At 43.0% G+C, this 19986-nt stretch overlaps 1 pseudogene; it reads left to right on the plus strand.

Moving 5' to 3' along the window:
* The first annotated feature begins 3677 nt into the window (after positions 1-3677).
* On the plus strand, positions 3678-19447 carry LOC117543614 (annotated as a pseudogene).
* The last annotated feature ends 539 nt before the right edge of the window (positions 19448-19986 follow it).

Below are 19986 nucleotides of genomic sequence, written 5' to 3' on the forward strand. Positions count from 1 at the left end.
TGATCTCTTATTAATAAAGCAGCCTATTTGCCACAAAATAAGGGCCAGTGTGTGTGGTAATTATGGGATCTATGAGCAGAAATGGAATAAAATATTCATAACCATGCGATAAACACCTGAAACTGAGAACGTTTTTCCATTTGCAGCGACACAAGTGGCCGCTGGTGTCAGCTTGCCGTCTGTCTTTGTCTGCAGACATAGCAGCTCGGCAGGAGAGACATTCTGACGAGTGCAAGGCAGCTGAGAATGAGCCTCTCAACACAGATTGTTATGTTCCACCCTGATAGAAGAACAATGGCCTCAAGGTTAGAGCCCTTATTATACATCCATGGTTAGAGCACGCCTCTCCGAACACGAGGTGCGGATCAGTGAAAGTTAAGAGAGCAGGGCGAGATAGGTCGTCCTACTTTCTCCAGTCACATAGGAAACCATTAACACCATGTAGAGGGGCTGCACACTTTCCCCAAAAGCATTTGACAGAACACTTGACCTTTACTCGCTGAAGCAATAAATCCAGGACCCCAGCACAGCACTGAGCTCAGGACCTTGTTATTTACATTGCGAGTGCTTGTTAGAATTCAGAAGCAGGCTCGAAATGCCATGTGGGAGTTGAATGAATGCAGTCTCTCTTTTTCCTACTACATGAGCAAGTAAAACAAATGTACTACTAGTTTTGGATGCCAGACTGTATACGTACATGCATGGATCGCCACTAAATGTTGGCTAACTTTTGTGTTTAATCATCATTTTAAATGTTTGAAAGTTCACCACTACAATATTGAACACAATATGGTACGCATGATACTTGATAACCTGAGAATTGCAGTTTAGATGTTATGATTGTGCAAACTTAATCACCATTAACTTGATCGGTTTCTCCACCAATATCTTTTTAGGAACCCATTGGAGACAAACAGACAACCCGAACCTAAATCTCCCAACTTCCCAACATCCCTCTCTTCTCGTCCAGTTTCAACCATCATATATCACTCCTCAGATTGTCCAATAAACGATTAAATCAATCACACAAGGTGTTGCTTTCCAATGAATGAGTATGTGGGAATCAGTTACAAAGACTGTCAGAAGAACATGCCAGAGGCCAGCTCTTCTAGCAGCCGAGGACTGACGGGGTTAGTTTGGTGAAAGCTAATTAGATTCCTCAGGGTTAGGGTCTGCGGTGTGGGGCATCAAGTGTTTAGTTCTTGAGGAGTTAGATGTCATCTCCAATATCTGACGGCTTAACACCTCGCATGGTGCACAAATAGCTGGTTTGATCCTTGTGTTTACTCTGACCACTTGTGAATTCAGATGATTTACAAGTTGAGTTTATGCTGTCCCCTCTCTGCTCCCAAATGGCTGGACATTAAATTAAATTGAAAGAAGATAGCTGCACATGATGTTGGTTGTCAAAAGAGAGCAGTAGATTGGGTTTGGCACCGAACCAATACATTTTTTTATTCACTTTTAAGCATTTTAATTGGTAAAGAAAATCCACTTTATTTTATTTAATAGCACACACTCACAATAGTAATGTCATTGCTGTGTGGCAAAGGTCAGCGCTTTCACCAGAGCTCAGTAGATGTAATCCCAAAACAATTTCACAGGTTTATCTTTGTCCTCAAGGGTAAATAGAAGGAAACAATGTCAGGCCAACAAGGAGTATAGAGTTTCAGTTTGAGGTAGCAGCTAGTGCCAACGTAGGGTGACCTGATCCCAGAACAGCTGCAACTGTCATTATGTTCTCACTGAACCTTTATTGTTAAGAAATATTAAAGAACTTAAGAAATATTAAAGAACGTACTATTTTTTCCAAAAAGGTCATCTGATTGATACAAAGGCCATTATTGTTTTTGTGTTTGGCAGATTACTGAACACATCTTTTCTTTTGGTCAATATAGACATAACTGACCACCCCCTAAAGAGGTGACTATATATTGAAGATGCAGAGCTGTTTATAAAAGCTGTTTTATATCTGTTATGCCGGAGGTGTGTAAGTGTGAGTCTAAAAGTTTGATACAAAGTGACTCACGGGGCCTTTGCGATCTGCCTCAGTGTGCCAAAGAAGTTTGTAATGGCTTAGTTAATGTCATGTGGTTATCTCTGAGCTCAAGGACAGAAGGAGAGAATGTGCCATAAACACCTCTCAGTATGGGTTGTACTTAAGTGTTTTCACTTTCAGTCTTAAAGAGCATCTAAATTGAAGAAAAATATCAGCAATTTACTGCTCTTGCACTTATACAGTTTGTTGTATTTTGAGAGGCTTTAAACACTTTCTGAAAATGTCTCTTTTAGAGTTTGGTTGTACAAAGTCCCACGCTCTTATGTTTTTCTGAATACATGGCTTCAAAGTAAACTATAGTCCAATTATTGACATCATGATTGCTACGTCAACTTTGTATACAGCTTTTGATCTATGCTTGCCAGTCTTTATATTAAGTTATTTGCTTTTGAACATGTAGCACTTGAGGTATCAATCTGCCCGTTTAAACTCTCAGGATAAAAGCAACAACATTTTCCTCAAAATGTGGAGCCTTTTAACTCTTTGAACACGGGCCTTTTTCTTAATTGCCCAATCCGAGATAATTCCATTCGATCCAAACTCTATAAATCATAGACTTCTAATCACATAGACGATTACACTACAAAACAATACAAAACCCCCCTATGTCACATACAGTATGTCTGTTAACCACCTGCCATATCTTTCTAATTCCCATTTTGACAAACAGACCGGGGCCCCTGCTCATGAAGCCGTGTTGACAGCAGAAGGACAGGCAGCTGGGAATGACAGCCAACGTGTCCCTTGACGTTCTGAGGGGTGGTCCGCCGGTTGCAGACAAGCAACTGTCAACACCTCCAAGTCTGAAGTTGAAAGTGTTAATCTGTTTAAGACAAAGTGGCCCCAGTGCTTCTTCAGGAGGTCTTCAGGTGGTCCACTCAATAAAAGTCATTGAAGGATCTGCTCGGTTAATGGAACACTTGTTAGAAGCACTTTGTCATTGATAACGTGATAAGGTGTGTGTGGTGGGGAGGTGGTAAGTGTACTGTATGACCCTTATATTTAAATACAGTATGGTCACTGAAACCTTTGAGAGCAGGCAGCTTTCATACCCGATCTTTTATTAAAGATGAAGGAAGGTCAGCTGAGGTCCACTGGGAGGCCAAAAAGTCAACCACCGGGAGAAGTAATGCAAGAGAAAATTTCACAAGTTTATCTTTATCCTCCAGGATAATAGAAGACAGACAATGGCACAGTCTGTAGACACAGACAATGCCTATTGTAATGCTCCTTTGTTCTTTAATATACATAAGAAAAGGTTTGGTGAAGCTATTATATTTTCATCATTATATCCAAGATATATTTCCCTTGAGGAGCAAACAGGAATAGATCCACATACATATTTCTGGCAAACAAGTGGTTTAATATATGAATATGTTTTGTAATTTACTGGCTTTTCAGTCACTTCAAGGAGAGAACTGAAATAGATGCTGATCTAAAATCCACTTGCCAGTTATTTTTTTCCACACCTTTATCTCCAAATACAGAGCTTTCTTTTTTAATTAGAGCCCCTTGTTTTACTGCTCGTCCCTCATTGGTTGGCTGGGTGTTGATGCTCTGCCTCCAGGATGAATATAAAGAGGAGATCAGAAAGAGGGCTAAGCTCGGGGAACTTGGAAACTGCAGGTAAGTACCCAGACAAGTAATGACTAAACTATGTCACATATTGAACATACTATGTTCATCTTTCTGTTGTTACTTTCCAGAGACGCATCAATTCAATCAAGGCGAAAAGGAAACAGGTAAACAATCAATGTTGTTAGCTTTTCAAAAATAAAATCAATATAGGAAAATGTATAGTCTCTAAACCCTCTCTGAATTATGCTAACTTGAAAAAATAAATCAATAAAAACCTAGCATACCACTACCATATTCTTGATTATCATCGTTTATAGTAATTGCAAATAGTATTTTCTTATTTTTGGATTTTTTACGAAAATGCCTGTGATGTTCTGTACAATAATATAGAAATGCATTCAATCACCAACCCTCACAACGCATTTCCTTATAAGTTATACACAGTTTGTATATTATGTTTAACTGCTACAACAGGGACCAAAATAAACAATGTTTTTGGTGTACAGCCTTCAAGATGTCAGCCGACGCCCTTATGGCGGAGTTTGGGGCTGCTGCTTCCTTCCTGAGAAAGTCAGATAGAGAGCGCCTGGAGGCCCAGACCCGACTCTTTGACATGAAGAAGGAGTGTTTTTTGCCCGACCCTGAGGTGGAGTACGTTAAAGCCAAAGTCACTTTAAGAGATGGTAACAAAGTCACCGTTGAAACTGAGTTTGGAAAAGTAAGTATATTGACACTGAGAAACGGCATTGGGAGAATGGTTGTTTCAATGTTAACTAATTACTTTTATGACAATTTGAGTTGAGAGATATTCCCTGTGGTAAATCGTTTCAGACTGTAGTCCATAAGGAGGAAGATATTCACCCTCAGAACCCGCCAAAGTTCGATAAAATTGAGGACATGGCGATGTTCACTTTCCTCCATGAACCTGCTGTGCTGTTCAACCTCAGAGCGTTACGCAGCATGGATGATCTACGTGAGTCTGACACCCAGTGCTTGAATTGGAATAAAAAAGGTGCCAGTACTCTAAATCAGCAACTGTTTCTTTCAATCAATCAATCAATCAATCAATCAATGTTTATTTATATAGCCCAATATCACAAATGTTACATTTGTCTCAGTGGACTTCACAGTTTGTACAGAATATCAGTAGTTTCAAGTGAATTTATTTATACAGCCCAAAAACAAGTATTTGGCTCAAAGTCATAGTATATCCTATAATGTTGGTGGGTTTGTCTCTTTACTGTATATTTTACAAAGGCTCACTAAACAAAATGACTCAGGGTGCATCTGAGATTAGAGGGGGTGCAGTGGTAAAGTGCTATTTTTATAAGTGGGGAGTGGACCTGACACCCTCTAGGGGGGTCCGGGGGCATGCTCCCCCGGGAAGATTAGTTTTTAAATATTGAAGTTAAATGCATCAATCTGGTGCACTTTGAGAGCAAAATGAAGAGATACATGGATACCTCTCAACACCCATATGAAACAACTGTAAACAGATTTACTAAGCCTGACTCCTACTGGCGGCTGGTTAAATGACTCCTCGTCCCTGAGTACACTCACCATCTTTCAGCAGGAAAGGAGAGAGGGAATCCTTGTCCGGCGACAACCGCTGTCTTTTCACACTAGTATTAAGCCACGCTAACATTTTCAAAATGCTAACGTTATGTGATGTATTTTCTGCTCTAGTCTATCGCTGCGGTGCGTCATAGATGGGTCATGAGATGCCGCCGGCCACCGGCAGGGCATATTTGTTGTCATGCGTCATGACGTGCCGCCGGCGGCCGGCGGCTGAGTACCGGCATTTTACTGAGCACCGGCACCTTGCCGGTACTCAGTAAGAAGTGCCGGTACTACATGGGTAAAAATCAGATGAGTACCGGCCCAATTCACTGCTGACAACAGATCTAACCATCTTCCTACTGTATGACATCTTTAATTCAATAAATAAAGAGTTGTTTTATCTGTCTCTGTCAACAGACCTACTCAGGGCTGTTCTGTGTGACTGTCAACCCCTAAAAGTGTCTGCCAGTGTACGATCAGGCGGTGGTCAACGCCTACAGGGGGAAGAAGAGGAGTGAAGCTCCTCCTCATATCTACTCCATCTCTGACAACGCCTACCAGTACATGCTGTCAGGTCAACACATCCTCACTCCCAGGTCGGCCTATGTTGACGTTATGTCAAGTCCCCTGTCGGCTTTTTCCAACGCAAGGGGGGGGGGCCTTAGCGGCCATTTTCAACGCAAGGGGGGGGCCCCTTAGCGTCAATTTTCAGCTTTCCGGGATGTTCATATGCTTCTATGGACGCTCATGGAAGCACGGCATTCGTTTGTGTCGACTGCCCTTAAAGGCAATGTGAGCGTCCATTCTCATTGGATAACGGAGAATTGTACACCCGGAAGTAAGTATTCCCCTTACTGTCGATTGATTTTACAGTGATATCTGCACTACTCGACTAAAAAACACCAGATTATCCTTGTTAATTACACAACATTGATTGGTTTAAATTGTGTGCAATGCTTTTGTATTTTTCCCCTTCGATTCGGAGAAACAAATGTTTTTTCGGAGTAAAGGATGGCAGAAGACACTACACTACCCAGAATCCCCAGCTATCGTTTGGACTACACCATGTGCTCTGTTTGACGTCACGTGATCTTCAAATTTCTCCCTGAAGAAAAAAAAAACAAGGCCGAACTTCGTTTTATTCTCGATGGAAAATGCCTATTTTAAAGTTAGTTTGGCCATTAAAATGCGTTTTGATGTCATTTGATGCGAGAAATATGAGTCCATACATTTGACCTAAAAGAAACGCCACGAGCTTGGAATAAAACGTTTCTCTTTAACAGATATGCTGCTAATCAGCAACAACCCCTATGACTACGCCTTCATCTCCCAAGGAGAGACAACCGTAGCCTCCATTGATGATGCAGAAGAGCTAATGGCTACTGATGTAAATGAAACATAGTGCTGGTTAAAAAAATCCACATATACAGTTTCACAGCTAACTCAAGTTTCATTTTCATTGTTTAAGGAAGCTTTTGATGTCCTGGGCTTTACCCAAGAAGAGAAGAACGGCATCTACAAAATGACTGGTGCCGTCATGCATTTTGGAAACATGAAGTTCAAACAGAAGCAGAGGGAAGAGCAAGCAGAGCCTGACGGCACAGAGGGTAAAGGATCTTCAATTGACTTTTACTCAAGAATATAACTACCAGAAAGTCATGCCTTTTTGCCACAAAATGATGTTGAAAATGTTCCCTGTCACTAAATCCATTACAGATACGGACAAAGTTGCATATCTGTTGGGCTTGAACTCTGCCGACCTCATTAAGGGCCTTTGTCACCCAAGAGTGAAAGTAGGCAATGAGTGGATCACCAAAGGTCAAAATGTGCAGCAAGTGAGTTGAAAATGCAAGCAATGCATCAGACCTTTAAAAAATAATGTAAATGTAATGGATTTCATGCAATTATCCAGGTGAACTACTCTATTGGAGCATTGGCCAAGTCAGTGTACGAGAAAATGTTCCTGTGGATGGTGGTGAGAATCAACCAATCTCTGGAGACAAAGCAACCCCGTCAGTACTACATTGGCATGCTGGAAATTGCTGGATTTGAGATCTTTGATGTGAGTATAAAAGGTTATATGGAGTAGTAAGGATCAAACATACTTTTCCTAACTTCTTTCTTTCAATGCTTTTCAGTTCAACACATTTGAGCAACTGTGCATCAACTACACTAATGAGAAGCTGCAGCAGTTCTTCAACCATCATGTTTGTGCTGGAACAAGAAGAGTACAAGAAGGAGGGCATCGTGTGGGAGTTCATTGACTTTGGTATGGACTTGGCAGCCTGCATTGAACTCATCGAGAAGGTTGGTGCAGAGATAAACTTCAGAATTCATGTAACAAATGTAAGCTATACTTTTTGACTGGTTTACATGCAGTTCTAATCCTTTCCTTCTCTCAGCCCATGGGTATCATGTCCATCCTTGAAGAGGAGTGCATGTTCCCCAAAGCCAGTGATGCCACATTTAAAGCCAAGCTGTATGACAACCATCTGGGTAAAAGTCCAAACTTCCAGAAGCCCAGGGTAGTGAAGGGGAAAGCAGAGTCTCCCTTGTTCACTATGCTGGTACTGTTGATTACAATATCTCTAACTGGCTGGTGAAGAACAAGGACCCGCTGAATGAGACCGTGGTGGGACTGTTTCAGAAGTCCAACCTCAAATTACTGGGCATCCTGTTTGCTGGGTATGCAGGTGCAGATTCAGGTAAGAGATCTTTAACACCGACAATTCATTAATTCTCTCGAACATCAAATAGGAAGAAAATTAGACTTACCTTACCATCTACTATTTCCATACATCCATAGATGCAGGAGGCAAAGGAAAGGGAGGAAAGAAGAAAGGCTCTTCCTTCCAGACTGTCTCTGCACTACACAGGGTACAATATGTCTATATGGTATGCTTGATTTGGTATGTGGGACCTGTTAATATATTGTCTTCATTTACAGGAGAACTTGAACAAACTGATGACCAATCTCAAGTCAACTCACCCCCACTTTGTGCGCTGCCTCATCCCCTATGAGACCAAGACTCCGGGGGCAATGGAGAACCCTCTGGTCATGCACCAGCTGCGTTGTAACGGTGTGCTGGAAGGCATAAGGATCTGCAGGAAGGGATTCCCCAACAGGATCCAGTATGGGGACTTCAAACAAAGGCAAGAAATTGCTCTTTCACAACTAGGGTCGTTGATATTAAATAAATGTGTTAATTTGCAAGCATATTTATTCATTGTAATACTGTTTGGTTGTATTATTTCAGATATCGCATACTAAACCCTAATGCTATCCCTGACGGACAGTTCATTGACAATAAGAAAGGAGCAGAGAAACTTTTGGGCTCCTTGGATATTGACCATGAGCAGTATAAGCTGGGACACACAAAGGTTGGTTGTGTTTACAAAGAGGAGGATTTGTTGTTGGTATAAATAAGTGTGCTAGGAAAAGGTTAAGAAAACGTTCTGTCTTTTTCAGGTGTTCTTTAAAGCCGGTTTGCTTGGTCTTCTTGAGGAGATGAGAGACGATCGACTCTCTCTCATCCTCACCGGAGTTCAAGCGAGATCCAGAGGAGTACTCGCTAGGATTGAGTTCCAGAAAATTGTGGAACGCAGGTTGGTGCTTAACTTTTACTGTAATAAGACAAGGTGAATAAAGAATTCAAGCTTACAGATGTTCTCTACAGGGATGCCATACTGGTGATCCAGTGGAACGTGCGAGCCTTCATGAGCGTCAAGAATTGGCCCTGGATGAAGATGTACTTCAAGATCAAACCTCTGCTGAAATCAGCTGAGACCGAAAAGGAGATGGCAAACATGAAGGAGGAGTTTGTGAAGCTCAAAGAGGCTAAATCTGAGTCCCGCAAGAAAGAGCTTGAGGAAAAAATGGTCACCCTCCTCCAAGAGAAGAACGACCTGCAGCTCCACGTTCAAACTGTAACATCAGTCGTTCATTTTTCAGTAAATGTACAGAATTGTACTAAAATGTGAATGAATAACAGCATTTGTTATATCTGATGTCTGCAGGAACAAGACAATCTCTCAGATGCTGAGGAGCGCTGTGAGGGTCTGATCAAGAGCAAGATCCAGCTTGAGGCCAAAGCCAAAGAGCTGACAGAGAGGCTGGAAGATGAAGAGGAGATTAATTCAGAGCTGACTGCTAAGAAGAGAAAGCTGGAGGACGAGTGTTCAGAACTCAAGAAAGACATTGATGATCTGGAGCTGACTCTGGCTAAAGTGGAAAAGGAAAAGCATGCCACAGAGAACAAGGTAATAACTGCAGATATCAATGTAGGATGGCAGTGCCAAAGCCGCACAAAATGATCCCCAGACTGCAGTTTTAACGCCTTTCAGATTTCTTATTTGGTTTGGTTTGGTCATTGCAGGTTTAAGGACCGGTGACTGTATTAATCAATAATGTTTCTATCTTCCTGACTCACAATAAGCTGTAATCTGTTTTCTAAGGTTAAAAACATGACTGAGGAGATGGCAGCTTTGGATGAAATCATTGCTAAGTTGACCAAAGAGAAGAAAGCTCTTCAGGAAGCTCATCAGCAAACGCTGGACGACCTTGAGTGAGGAGGATAAAGTCAACTCTCTGACCAAGGCCAAAACCAAGCTGGAACAGCAAGTTGATGACGTGAGTACAATGGTATTTGCAACTAAATCTCAAATTGTGTATAGAAAATATATGGGTAATGTTTGGATGTTGTTGTATGTTAGCTTGAAAGATCATTGGAGCAAGAGAAGAAAGTCAGGATGAATCTGGAAAGAGCCAAGAGAAAATTGGAAGGGGACTTAAAGTTAACCCAAGAAAATGTGATGGATCTGGATGGAAGCAGCAGCTGGAGGAAAAACTCAAAAAGTATAACTTGTCTTTTATAATCTCACACTCGATGCCCATTGTGCAACAACAGCTGATTACCAACATGAACCCTTTTGCCTTTTTTGTAGGAAAGACTTTGAAGTCAGCCAGTATTTAGGTAAGATTGAAGATGAGCAGGCCATGTGGGCTCAACTCCAGAAGAAACTGAAGGAGTTACAGGTAACTGCACAATTCAGGCTTATTGGTTGTGGTGTATTCCCCTTACTCCAACTTTTTAAACATATGATGAATTTCTTTAACGCTCGCATTGAAGAACTGGAGGAGGAACTGGAGTCAGAGCGAGCCGCTCGAGTCAAGGTGGAGAAACAGAGGGCCGACCTGGCCAGAGAGCTGGAGGAGATCAGTGAGAGGCTGGAGGAGGCCGGGGGAGCCACTTCTGCCCAGATCGAAATGAACAAGAAGAGGGAGGCCGAGTTTCAGAAGATGCGCAGAGACCTCGAAGAAGCAACTCTGCAGCATGAGGCAACTACTGCTACCCTCAGGAAGAAGAACGCAGACAGCGTGGCTGACCTGGGAGAGCAGATCGACAACCTGCAGAGAGTCAAGCAGAAGCTGGAGAAAGAAAAGAGCGAGCTCAGGCTGGAGCTGGATGATGTGGTGTCCCTCTCATGTCTGTTGTAGTTAATATGAAGCTACTGGTAAACTTGGATAAGCACAAAGTCTAGAGTTTATCTTTGGCAGGGTTTTTACGGTCATTAAAAACCTGGAAAAGTCATGGAAATTCTAAATGTAAATTCCAGGCCCTGGAAAAGTTATGGAAAACAATATTTTTCCCAAAGTTTTGGAAAAGTCATGAAAATGTAACTAAAGTTGCATCAAATATAATTTATATTTTATCTAATCGCCGAAATAGTAATACTATAATGATAATACATTACATACTGTATCGTAGTGAAAAGTAAAATGGCATGGTGAGAGATGTTTACAATCACGCCTCTAGTCTACAGTGGCTTTAGCCTGTAGGAGCTAGTAAGCCTGTATACTATTTTGATATAAGTATTTTGTTTTACAACATGTTTCATATGCAGACCTTATTTTCCTGTTCCATGTTGTAATAAACCATTTTCTGTGGTACCGCTGAGAAAGAGTCATTTTTTTTGGTCATGGAAAATTAGGTAAAGCTCATGGAAAAGTCATTGAAAATCATTGGTGAAAAAGTGTATGAACCCTGCTTTTGGTAAAACCAAGCTCACTGTTAGCAATCTTATGCTAAGCTAAAACCACTAGTTGCTGGCTTAATGAAATAATATACAGAAAATACTGCTTGGGAAATTGTATGACTTGCTTAATAATATGAATTGCTTTACTCAGACCAACCTGGAGAAAATGTGTCGCACTCTGGAGGATCAGATGACTGAATACAAGACGAAATCAGAGGAAGGCCAGCGTATCATCAATGACTTCACAATGCAAAAAGCAAAGCTTCAAACTGAAAATGGTGATCATTTTAAAAACGCACACAATTAGTGGTGTTTCTACTGTTAGATTATGTTTGGAAAATAAAGATATACCACCTTTATTTTACAGGTGAGTTAACCAGGCAGCTGGAGGAGAAGAGCGCTTTTGTCTCTCAGCTGACCAGAGGGAAGCAGTCTTACACTCAGCAGATTGAAGACCTGAAGAGACAGCTGGAGGAGGAAGTCAAGGTAGCTGTGAAACTGATTTTAGCATACAGAGCCTGATCTCTAATAGCAAAATGACTTGACCTCATGTTTCTTTATCAAAGGCAAAGAATGCACTTGCCCATGCAGTGCAGTCTGCTCGCCATGACTGTGATTTATTGAGGGAGCAGTATGAGGAGGAGCAGGAGGCCAAAGCTGAGCAAACTGCGTTGGAGCAGTTTGTCCAAGGCAAACTCTGAGGTGGCTCGGTGGAGAACCAAGTACGAAACTGATGCCATCCAGAGAACTGAGGAGCTGGAAGAAGCTAAGTAAGGATCCAGTTGATTATTAGCAGTTATATTGATCAATTTGAGGACAGTTCCACACTATGCTATGATTTTCCCATTTGAACTGTAATCAAATGTAATCTAATGATTTCATTCTTGCATTTTTGTCGTTAGGAAAAAGATTACTCAACGCTTACAGGATGCGGAAGAATCGGTTGAAGCTGCTAATGCTAAATGTTCATCCTTGGAGAAAACCAAACACAGACTTCAGGGTGAGATAGAAGATCTCATGGTGGATGTGGAGAGATCTAATGCTGCTGCTGCAGTGCTGGACAAGAAACAAAGAAACTTTGACAAGGTACAAACATATGAAATGACATCCTGATAAGTATTACATTACATTACATTGCATTTAGCTGACGCTTTTATCCAAAGCGACTTACAATAAGTACATTCGACCAGGAAGACACAACCTTGACGAAAACAGAATCATATAAGTACATCAGGTTTCATAGAGCCAAACATTTCAAGTGCTACTCAACTGGCTTTAGATAAGCCAGTCCTTTATTAGTATAAAAGTGCTTCGTTAATAGTTCTAACGCTCGAAGTGGAGTCGAAAGAGATGAGTTTTCAGTTTGCGCCGGAAGATGTGCAAGCTATCTGCCGTCCTGATGTCAATGGGGAGCTCATTCCACCATCTTGGAGCCAGGACAGCAAACCCACGTGTTTTCGCCGATGGGAACTTGGGTCCCCCTCGCAGCGAGGGCGCAACGAGTCGTTTGGCTGATGTAGAGCGTAGTGCACGCGCTGGGGTGTACGGTTTAACCATGTCCTGGATGTAGGAAGGGCCAGATCCATTTGCAGCATGGTAAGCAAGTACCAGTGTCTTGAAGTGGATTCTAGCAGTTACCGGAAGCCAGTGAAGGGAGCGGAGGAGCGGAGTGGTGTGGGAGAATTTAGGAAGGTTGAAGACCAGACGAGCCGCTGCATTCTGGATGAGCTGCAGAGGTCGGATGGCACATGCAGGTAGACCAGCCAGGAGGGAGTTGCAGTAGTCTAGGCGTGAGATGACGAGAGCCTGGACCAGAACCTTAGTCGCTTTCTGAGTCAGCTGGGGACGTATCTTCCTGATGTTGTAAAGCGTGTATCTGCAGCAACGGGTTGTAGCAGCGATGTTTGCAGTGAAGGACAGGTTGTTATCTAGGGTCACACCCAGATTCCTTGCAGTACGAGTCGGGGAAACAACTGAGGTGCCGATGTTGATTGTTAGGTCAAGAGTGGGACAATCTTTTCCCGGGAGGAAGAGCAGCTCAGTCTTGTCAAGGTTGAGCTTGAGGTGGTGAGCAGACATCCACTGAGAGATGTCAGCTAGACAAGCAGAGATGCGTGCGACGACCTGGGTCTCTGAGCGGGGAAAGGACAGAATTAATTGGGTGTCATCAGCGTAGCAGTGGTAAGAAAAACCATGCGGGCTAATGACTGATCCGAGCGAGTTTGTGTACAGGGAGGGGACCAAGAACAGAGCCCTGAGGGACCCCCGTAGTTAATTGACAAGGGTCGGACTCAGACCCTCTCCAAGTCACCCTGTAGGTACGGTCTTTCAGGTATGAGGTGAGGAGGGAAAGTGCAGAGCCTGAAACTCCAAGTTTTTGGAGAGTGCGAAGGAGGATCTGATGATTCACCGTGTCGAATGCAGCAGACAGGTCCAATAGGATGATGACAGAGGAGAGGGATGCAGTTTTGGCAGTGTGCAGTTCCTCCATGACAGCAATGAGAGCAGTTTCTGTGGAGTGACCTGCCTTGAAACCAGACTGGTGTGGATCCAGAAGGTTGTTCTGATTGAGATAACAGGAGAGTTGTTTAAAGACAGCGCGTTCAAGTGATTTAGACAGGAACGGGAGGAGAGAGACAGGCCTGTAGTTTATAACATCAGACGGGTTGAGAGTGGGTTTCTTTAGGAGAGGGTTTACTCTTGCCTCCTTGAGACTGTTTGGAAAGTGACCAGAAGTTAGAGAAGTGTTGATGAAATGGGTGAGAAACGGTAGAATATCAGGAGCGATAGTCTGAAGGTTTGAAGGGATAGGGTCCAGAGGACAGGTGGTAGGGCGGGGCAGAGGTAATCAGGGTAAGAACCTCACTTGGAGAGAGAGGGGAAAAGGAGGTTAGTGTGTGGGTGAAAGGAGGGTCTGGTGACCCAGCGGTGAGTAAAGGTGAGTCAGAAAAAGAAGAGCGAATATCATCAACCTTTTTTTCAAAGTGGGTAACAAAGTCGCTTGACAGAAGTGAGGAGGGGGGAGGGGCTTTGGGAGGGTCCAAAAGGGTGGAGAAGATGGAAAATAGTTTTTTAGGATTGGAATAGGAAGATTGGATCTTATCTTGAAAGAAAGTGCTTTTTGCCTGAGAGATCGAAGCAGAGAAAGAGGAGAGGAGAGCCTGATAGGTTAGGAGGTCGTCACGGTGTTTGGATTTCCACCATTTCCGCTCTGCTGCCCTAAGGACGGTTCTATTAGCACGCAGTGCATCATTTAGCCAGGGAGCAGGAGGGGACTGACGAGCCTGCCGAGATGTGAGAGGACAGAGCGAGTCCAGAGTGGATGAGAGAGTAGAGAGGAGAGTTTCTGCAGCAGAGTTTGGAGGCAGGAGTTGGAACGAGTCAGAGGAAGGGAGGGCTGAGAGCACCGACGAGGCAAAGCTAGAGGGGGAGAGGGAGCGAAGGTTACGGCGGACAAGTGCAGGATGAGAAGAGATTAGTTTGTTATGTTTGGAAAGGGATAGAGAGAATGAAATGAAGAAGTGATCGGATGTGTGGAGCGGGTTTACAGAGAGGTTAGAAGTAGCGCAGTTCCTTGAGAATATGAGATCAAGGACATTGCCAGCTTTATGAGTCGGTGGGACGGAGACAGTGAGAAAGCAAAGGCGGTTAACAGAGATGTTAGTTCGTCTATCTTCCCCGTCTGGAGGTTGAAGTCTCCGAGAAGTACAGCGGGAGGGCCAGTTTCAGGGATGAGTGAGAGGAGATGATCTAATTCCTCCAAGAAGTCCCCCATGGCGCCTGGTGGACGGTAGAGAACAACAATGGTTAACTGTATAGGATGGGTTACTGTGACGGCATGGAACCTCAAAGGTGGAAGGAGTGAAGTTAGGTAGCTTGAAGAGGGAAAAAGCTCCATTTGGGAGAGAGCAGGAGACCAGTGCCACCTCCTCTGCCAGTGGGTCTGGGTTTATGGGAGAAGGAATATGCAGTGGAGAGAGCTGCTGGGGTGGATGTGTTGGATGGAGTAATCCAGGTCTCAGTGAGAGCAAGGAAATCCAGAGACTGCAGGGAGGCGTAGCCAGAGATGAAGTCAGCCTTAGGAACAGCTGACTGGCAATTCCACAGGCCACCAGAAACTAGATGTTGGATCTCAGTGGAGCACGTGGGATAGACGAGAGCAGGCCAGTTATATCGATTAGGAGATACACGGGGCCAGTGATAATTGCGAGAAGACACATGAACAGGAATGGAGAAAATACACATGATTATAGCATGCGGGGCTAGAAAACGAAAGAAAAGAGAAATAAGACACCAGCTCGATCAGAGTAGGATTTGCCTCCTCTTTGCCTCCCTCGTGACTCCCGCAGGACTCCAATGTCTTTGTCAGTCTTACTCCCGCAGGACTCCAATGTCTCCAATTAAACAAAGATAAAACTGAGGTAATGGTTTTTGGAGCCAAGGCAGAACGTATAAAAGTTAGCGCTGAGCTTCAGTCTGCAATGTTCAAAACAACAGATAAAGCCAGAAATCTAGGTGTAGTCATGGACTCTGACCTGAGTTTCAACAGTCACATTAAAACAGTTACTAAATCAGCCTACTATCACCTAAAGAATATATCTAGGATTAAAAGACTAATGTCACAGCAGGATTTGGAAAAACTTGTCCATGCTTTTATCTTCAGTAGACTCGACTACTGCAATGGTGTCTTCACAGGTCTCACTAAAAAATCTATTAGAAAGCTGCAGCTAATTCAGAACGCCGCTGCTCGAGTCCTCACTAACACTAAGAAAGTGGATCACATCACTCCTGTTCTGAAGTCTTTACACTGGCTTCCTGTGTGTCAAAGAATAGATTTCAAAATACTGCTGCTGGTTTATAAAGCACTGAATGGTTTAGGCCCAAAATACATTTCTGACCTCCTGCTAAATTATGAACCATCCAGATCTCTCAGGTCTTCAGGGACTGGTCAGCTTTCTGTCCCCAGAGTCAGAACTAAACATGGAAAAGCAGCGTTCAGTTATTATGCTCCAAATATCTGGAACAAACTCCCAGAAACCTGCAGGTCTGCTGCAACTCTGACTACTTTAAAATCCAGGCTGAAGACTTTTCTTTTTGTCGCTGCTTTTAATTGAACTATTCATATCTTAGACTGCACTGTAACTTTTATCCATGTACTTTTTTTCTTTTAATGTTTAATTGACTGCACTGTAACTTTTATCCATGTATTTTTTCTTTTAATGTTTATTTTATTAGCTTTTCTTTTTAATGACTGATTTTAAATGCCATTTTCTTAATCTCTTTCATTTTTTGTAAAGCACTTTGAATTGCCTTGTGTTGAAAAGTGCTATATAAATAAACTTGCCTTGCCTTGCCTTCGTCAGTCTGACGCTGAAGCTGACGCTCCAGGAAAGAGCTACCCGAAATGGACGCCTGATTGTTCAGTTCTCACAGCTGTAGGGCCACCGCCCTCTAATTAGTTAACTATCTACAGCTGATGCGACAATAGACTGGCCGTGCCTATATTAATGCAGGCTTGAGTGCTGAGACCTGTAAAGCAGGTTTCGCCTGAGCAGATCTGAGATTTAAAATCTCTCAAACGCGATTTAGCCGTTTACGCTACCATAACAATTTATACAGAGTCGAATAAATGAAACAGAGAAGTCTAATTAAACAAGAATATAACTTACAGTGGTTGCTGCGTCAATAGGTAATGTCGTCACCGGGTCCAGATGCACACTGTATATTCTCGTACAGAATAAATTATAGACACCCTCTAAGGACAGAGGGTGTCGTATTGTCATACTGATATTTTGTACAAACTGTAAAGTCCACTGAGACAAATGTAACATTTGTGATATTGGGCTATATAAATAAACATTGATTGATTATGAATTTAGACATTTTGTGTGTGAATAATTCAATAACATAAACGTATTTAATTAATAATGTTATCAGGTCCTGGCTGAGTGGAAGCAGAAGTACGAGGAGTGCCAGACTGAGCTGGAAGGCTCCCAGAAAGAGGCTCGTTCTCTCAGCACCGAGGTCTTTAAACTGAAGAACTCTTATGAAGAATCTCTGGATCATCTGGAGACCATGAAAAGAGAAACAAGAATCTGCAAGGTATGAAGATATAATTGTTGATTAATCTTTCAACATACACTTAAATACATTGGGGAGGTTGGACCTAGGATAGTAAAATGAATGTATTTGAACAAAAACAGAGGACATTTCAGACATGACTGAGCAGCTCGGTGAGGGAGGAAAGACCATCCACGAGCTGGAGAAGACCCGCAAACAGCTGGAGCAGGAGAAGGCTGAGATACAGTCTGCTTTAGAGGAAGCTGAGGTGCAAATGCTTTTCATGTACACGCCATTTTTTCATTTGTTCCCTCCTCTCCGATTTGCGTTTTTTTTTAACAGAGTTCCCTCGAGCATGAGGAGAGTAAGATCCTCCGAGCGCAGCTTGAGTTCAACCAGGTTAAAGCTGACATTGAGCGGAAGCTGGCTGAGAAGGAGGAGGAGATGGAGCAGTCCAAGCGCAACCATCAGAGAGCGGTGGACAGTCTGCAGAGCTCGCTGGATGCTGAGACTCGCAGCAGGAACGAGGCTGTCAGAATAAAAAAGAAGATGGAGGGAGACCTCAATGAGATGGAGATCCAGCTGAGCCTCGCCAGCAGGCAGGCAGCAGAGGCTCAGAAGCAGCTCAAAGCAACCCATTCTCACCTCAAGGTACAGAAGAGACTATACATGTTGACTTTATTCTATTAATTCTTGGAATAAAGGATTAAAAGATGTTCCAAAATCTTTCTGAATAGGATGCGCAGCTTCAGCTGGATGATTCTCTCCGGGCCAATGATGATCTGAAGGAGAACATTGCTATCGTGGAGAGACGTTCCAACCTGCAGCAAGCGGAGCTGGACGAGCTGAGGTCTCTGGTGGAGCAGACGGAGAGAGGACGTAAAGTGGCTGAGCAGGAGCTGCTGGATGTCAGCGAGAGAGTTCAGCTGCTGCACTCTCAGGTATGTCAGACATCACGTCATTTGAGTGTATATCCATGTTGCATACTAATTGTACTAAAAGAAAACATGTATGATTCTGTGCAGAACACCAGCCTGCTGAACCAGAAGAAGAAGCTTGAATGTGACACAGCTCAGCTGCAGAATGAGGTGGAGGAGGCGGTGCAGGAGTGCAGGAATGCTGAGGAGAAGGCCAAGAAGGCCATTACTGACGCTGCCATGATGGCAGAGGAGCTGAAGAAGGAACAGGACACCAGCTCTCACCTGGAGCGGATGAAGAAGAACATGGAGCAAACCATCAAAGACCTGCAGCACCGTCTGGATGAGGCGGAGCAAATCGCCATGAAAGGTGGCAAGAAGCAGGTTCAGAAACTGGAGGCCAGGGTGAGTACCTCTATCTTCCTCTGTGGTGCCTCACATAAGCAGTGTACGAGACAATGAAGCTTAATCAATGTCTGTTCGTTTTAAGGTGAGAGAGTTGGAAAATGAGGTGGATATGGAGCAAAAGAGGAGCAGTGACTCGCTGAAAGGTATCCGCAAGTACGATAGACGCATCAAAGAGCTCACCTACCAGGTACAAACACTCACTGTCAGTGATAAACATTCACCTTAAGATGAAAGCTTATATTTGAATAGGAAATAAGACTTATGTAATTATTTAACAGGCGGACGAGGACAAAAAGAATCTGAGCCGTCTGCAGGACTTAGTGGATAAGTTGCAACTGAAGGTTAAATCTTACAAGCGATCTGCAGAGGAGGCTGTAAGCAAAGACACTGAACCTTCCCCTTCTGATATATGGTCTATTTGCCTCTTTATGAAACAGCTCAATAACAATTGAACATGTTCTCATCTTTTCTTCAGGAGGAACAGGCCAATGGAAATCTGGGTAAGTTGCGCAAGTTACAGCATGAGTTTGAGGAAGCAGAGGAGCGGGCCGACATCGCAGAGTCTCAGGTCAACAAGCTGAGGGCAAAGAGCCGGGACATTGGCGTTAAGGTCAGTAATCACCAATAATAATCACACAGTATATAACTGCATTTTGAGTATATGAAATGAGTTGGCAGGAATACAAAAATCTGATTATCCCAAATGTTTTTCTTTGCACAGAAAGCACACGACGAAGAGTGAAGCCTTCAACGGGATCCTGCAAATGAGTGTAGATTTCTTTTATTTATTCTCCATGCAACACGAGTGGAATAAATGAATGCAACACTTTATGTTTGTATTTTCTGTCTTTGGAAAAAGGTGAGTCTGCTCTACAAAGAAAACAATGGAAGTAGAAGCCTGCACTCTGACGTAGTCTCTTTCATCAAATGAATGCAGCGCCTCCCAACATCCAAACCTGAGCTGCTTTTGGAAGAGCTGCTTTCATGTTTTGACATGAGAGGAGTGAAAGAGTTCAATAGTGCTCATACCAGCTGAATGTGGTTGAGACCTGCTTACAGTGTTCTCTCATTATAATCCAGCTATTGCCAAAATGGTGGGTCAGATGATCCAAACAGTGTGGATTTTGCGGTTCAAATTATTTCTCATATGTGCAAACATACACAAGATTATTGTAGCAAACAAATCCAACTAGCAACTGAGGTGAATTACTCTCAGCCACCACTAGATGGTCAGAACTCCAATAATAAGAATGTAATTCTCCATAATGATATATTTTTGAATATATTTCATTTTGAAGGAGTAGTGCAGTGATAAATAAGTGAAAAAAATGGAATATGATTTAATTGAAGTTAAGTAGTTAACACATT

The sequence above is a fragment of the Gymnodraco acuticeps genome, unplaced genomic scaffold, assembly GCF_902827175.1.
Source record: "Gymnodraco acuticeps unplaced genomic scaffold, fGymAcu1.1, whole genome shotgun sequence".
Lineage (NCBI taxonomy): Eukaryota > Metazoa > Chordata > Actinopteri > Perciformes > Bathydraconidae > Gymnodraco > Gymnodraco acuticeps.